Consider the following 5415-nt stretch of genomic DNA (forward strand, 5'->3'; position numbering starts at 1 on the left):
CTCTGGGAGGCCGAGGTGGGCAGATCGTTTGAGCTCAGGAGTTCGAGACCAGCCTGAGCAAGAGCGAGACCCCATCTCTACTAAAAATAGAAAGAAATTATATGGACAGCTAAATATATATATATATAGAAAAAATTAGCCGGGCATGGTGGTGCATGCCTGTAGTTCCAACTACTTGAGAGGCTGAGACAGCAGGATCCCTTGAGCTCAGGAGTTTGAGGTTGCTGCGAGCTAGGCTGACGCCACGGCACTCACTCTAGCCTGGGCAACAAAGTGAGACTCTGTCTCAAAAAAAAAAAAAAAAAAAAAAAAAACCACAATGAGATATCACCTAATTCCAGTAAGATTGGCCTTTACCAAAAAATCCCAAAGCAACAAATGCTGACAAGGATGTAGAGAAATAGGAACACTCTTACACTCCTGGTGGGACTGAAAATTGGTGCAGCCTCTGTGGAAAAGAATTTGGAGATACCTCAGAGAGCTACAAATAGAACTACCATTAGATCCAGCAATACCACTATTAGGCATCTAGCGAAAGGAACAAAAGACATTCTATAATAAAGACATCTGCACTCAAATGTTTATGGTAGCACAGTTCACTATTGCAAGGATGCGGAAACAACCCAAGTGACTGTCAATCCATGAATGGATTAATAAAATATGGTATATGTATACAATGGAATACTACTCAATTATAAAAAACGATGGTGATCTAGCATCTCTTATATTCTCCTGGATAGAGCTTGAGCCCATCCTCCAAAGCGAGGTATCACAAGAATGGAAGAATAGGCACCACATGTACTCGCCATCAAATTGGCACTGACTGATCAATACTAAGGTTCTCACGCAGTAGTAATAGCAGAGTAAAGTGACTACAGTTATCAACAACGTATTGTGTATTTCAAAGTAGCTAGACGAGAGGATTTGAAATGTTACCAAAACATAGAAACATAGAAATGATAAATACTCAAGGTGATGGATTACCCAAATACCCTGACTTGATCATTATACATTCTATGCATGTAACAAATACATGTGTCCCATAAATGTGTAAAAACTTTAAAAAGAGAGAGAGATCTTAGGTACAGACTTATGTGTAGCATCTTTGGAACAGTATATAATACAAGAATATTACAAATCAGGTAGATTCTTTACTATATGGCTTTGGGTAACCTTGCTCTTTATGTGGAAAAAAATAAAACTGAGTCCTTACCACACACAAAGGTGGACTCCAGATGGATTAAAGACCTGAATGTGAAAAGTGAAACCATAACAGTAATAGAAAATACTGGATAATATCTTTGTAACCCAGAGATGAGAAAAACTTTTTAAATAAAACCTCAGAAGCACAAACCATAAGGCAAAAGTAAGAAGAACAATCAGTGAAGTTGCTTATATTGAGATAAAGGAATTATGTTCTACAAAGGACACACTAGACAAAATGAACAGAAAAATAACATATTAGGAAACAACATCTTCAATGTCTAAATACAACAAAAAATTATATCCATGACACATAAGGAAGAAAAACACCCATTCTCCTTGATTCATTCCTAAAACACGTCTGTCATACCTGAATGCTCATTATTTATGTAAGAGAAGAAAGTAAAGATTATGAAGCCAGTGAAAAAGTAAAGTTTAGCTGAGAAGCATTTTTTTCTATTAAAATGCTTGTGCCAATAGAGAATATTGCATTAACTCAGGTCACAAGTCATTGAAACATTCTACATGTTGCCAAAACTTTGGTTAAACGAACTGATTTTTTTTCTTTTCCCATTCATTTTTATGGCACTAAAAAAAATAAACAAAAAAAGGTCTATACTTCCCAAAGCAATCTACAGATTCACTGCTATCTCCATGAAAATCCCAATAACATCATCTTAGTTCAGGCGGCTATAAGAGAATACCATAGACTGGGTGGCTTACACAGAAACAATTATTTCTCAGATTTAGAGGCTGAGAAGTCCAAGATCTAGGCACTGGTAGATTTGGTGTCTGACGACGGCCCTCTTCCTGGTTTACAGATGGCCATTTCTTATTATATCCTCATATGGCAGAGAAGATGAGTTCTAATCTCTTCCTTTTCCTATAATCTCTAATTCCATCCTGGGGGCTCTGCCCTCATGATCTCATCCAAACCTAATTACCTCCTGAAGGCCCCACCTGCTAATCCTATGCCATTGGGAGTTAATATTATATTTCAACATATGAATGGGGGGATGCACAAACATGTAGTCCATAACAGGTATTTTTTACAGAAATAGAAAAACAAACCTAAAAGTCATATGGAACCACAAAAGACTCCTAATAGCCAAAGCAATCTTGAGAAAGAAAAACAAAACTGGAGCCATCATACTTCCTGATTACAAAATACATTACAAAGCTACAATAATTAAAACAGTATAGTACTGGCATAAAGACAGACATATAGGCCAATGGAACAAAATAGAGAGCCCAAAAATAAACTCATAAATTTACAGTCAATTGATAAATGTGCCAAGTATATAAAATAAGGAAAGGATGGTGTCACCAACAAATGATGCTAGGAAACTGGATATTTTCATGCAAAAGAATGAATATTGTCTTATGCCATACACAAAAAATCGATTAATTATTGATCAATTAATCCACTATTAATACAGCAGCTTAAATATTTAAGTGTAAGACCTGAAACTTTAATACTACAAAACATATGGGAAAAGCTTCTTGACATTGGTCTTGGCAACAATTTCTTGAATGTGATGCCAAAAGCACAAGCAGTAAAAGCAAAAATAGACAAGTGGGACTACATCAGACTGAAAAGCTTCTGCACAACAAAGGAAACAATCAACAGAATGAAAAGGCTACCTGCAGAATGGGTGAAGAGATTTGCAAATCATATGTTTGATGAGATGTTAGTGGCAAAACACGCGCACACACACACACACACACACACACAAATAACCTAATCAAAAATGGACAAAACATTTGAACAGACATTTCTGCAAAGAAGACTTACAAATGGCCAACAGGTATATGAAAAGGTGCCAGCATCACTAATCGTCAGAAAAATGGAATCAAAACCACAAGGAGGTATCACCTCTCACCTGTTAGAATGGCTACTATCAAAAAAAAAAAGAAAAAAGATAAAAAATGTTGGCAAGGATATGGAGAAATTGGAACCCTTGTACACTGTTGTTGGTGGGAATGTAAAATGGTGCAGCCTTTATGGAAAACACTATGGCGAGCCCTCAAAAATTAAAAATAGAACTGCCATATGATCCAGCAATCCCACTTCTGGCTATATATCCAAAAAATTGATATTGGATCTCAAAAATATACCTGCACTCACATGTTTACTGTAGCATTATTCATAATAGCCAAGATATGGAAACAACCTAAATGCCCATCAATGGATAAACGGATAAAGAAAATGTGGGATATACATACAATGGAATGTTATTCATCCTTTAAAAAGGAGGAAATACTGCTATATGTGATAACATGGATGAACCTGGAAGAACCTGGAAATAAGCCAGTCACAGAAGGACAAATACTTCATGATCCCACTTAAATGACGTACCTAAAATGGCCAAATTCATAGAAGCAGAGAGCAGAATGGTGATTGTCAGGGGCTGGGAGGAGGGGGCATATGGGTATAAAGTTTCAGTTGTGCAAGATGAATAAGTTCTAGAGAGCAGCTGTACAACATAGTACCTACAGCTAACAATACTGTATTGTGTACCTAAATAAATTTAAAAGGGTAGACCTCATGTTAAGTGTTTTCACCAAATGCAAAACAAAAACAAAAAACAAAGGGGCATAAGGAACCTTTTTGAAGTGCTGAATTTGTTTATTATTACCTTCATTGTGGTGATGGTTTCACAGGTGTATTCAATGTACAAATTCATCAGATTGTCTAAATTAAATATGTGAGTTTTTATATATCAATTATACCCCAATAAAACTATTTTTTTAAAAAAGAAAAGGAGGCATGCTGGTAAATGTTTAACAACTGGCTCAGGGTGGGGGGGAGCCAATTTGTACTGTTTGCCAACTTTCATAGTGTAAATATTCCCAGCATGACCAATATCATGTGATATTATTGAACTCAGAGTTGAAAGAGATGCACACATTCTCTCTGTACAAGCTAGTGCCAGCACACCACTAGATAATGACATTTGGAGGACAACTGGAGAAATTTTAAAGTAGACCACATGTTGGATATTATTATATTTATATTGACTTTCTTGGATGTGGTAGTGGTAATGTGATTGTGTAGGACAGTGCCCTTTCTTGTGAGATACATGCTGAAAAATCCTGATGGCATCATGACATTTGCAGATTACTTTCAGATGATTTGGCAAAAAAAAAAGAGTGTATGTGTGTGTGTGTGTGTGTGTGTGTATGTGTGTGTAGGGGGGAGAGAGAGAGAGAAGGTACCAAGAGGTTAACAGTCGGTACCCTTTATTGTTACAATAAGAATATGGATGAAGGATACATTGGTGTTCATTAATGAAAACTGTTCTTTCAACTTTTCTGTGTCCTTGATATTTTTCAAAAGAAAAAAGTTAATTTGCTGCCAAGAGAAGATTCTATATTAAAATCTGAACTTTGCAGCTTCTATTGAAAAGAGCCTAAAGCCTTGCAATATTAGGTTCATGCTCTCAAACAACATTTAGCTGAACTGAATAGACAGAGGATGAGCCTTCCAGTCAGATCTTATCTGGTTCACTTTCCTCATTTATGTTTTCTCACTCCTGTAGGCATTTGCATTTGGGACTCCTGGCTTAGAAATTGTCCAATGAACCATGTTGGAAAATGTCCCTAAACATAAAACCTAAGATAGTCTGTTATGTTAGCTTCCAAACATAACAGGAAGCTAAGGAAAAAAGAATTGTGCCTACTTAGTGTATTCTATTGCTGTCACTGCTTCTGTAATTATTGCCCTCTGTGGGCCCTAGGTGAATATCTAAAATAGAGAGAGAGAGAGAGAGAGAGAGAGAAGAGCTTTATGCTTTGTCAAACACAATTTACCAGCTCCCTCTGCTGACCCAATCTGAACGATGAACCTGCTTAAATTCCTTGTAAATCTTGAATATTAAAATCACACTTCTGGGTTAGAGAACTCCAGGCATGGAAGAACTTGATGAGGTAATAGTCATCTAAATTACTTTCTCCTTTGGACAGCTCCTATGATGGTTCAGATAGGAGTCGGGGTTTTAAGGTTTTTTCCAAAAGTAGACCGCCTGTTTCACTGAGAAAGGTGATTTGGCGCCCTCTAAAGGCTGCAATGAGAAGAGCGCCGCTTACCACATGCTTTGCATAAGTGTGAAGGCTTTGCCAGAGCTGTGACGTCTAGGAGGGTGGGCGAAAGGGGCAGGAGGAGTTTATGTCCTGCCAATCCAACAGCTGTGTTCTGACACATCATTTGGC

The sequence above is a fragment of the Eulemur rufifrons genome, chromosome 8 (assembly GCF_041146395.1).
Source record: "Eulemur rufifrons isolate Redbay chromosome 8, OSU_ERuf_1, whole genome shotgun sequence".
NCBI lineage: Eukaryota > Metazoa > Chordata > Mammalia > Primates > Lemuridae > Eulemur > Eulemur rufifrons.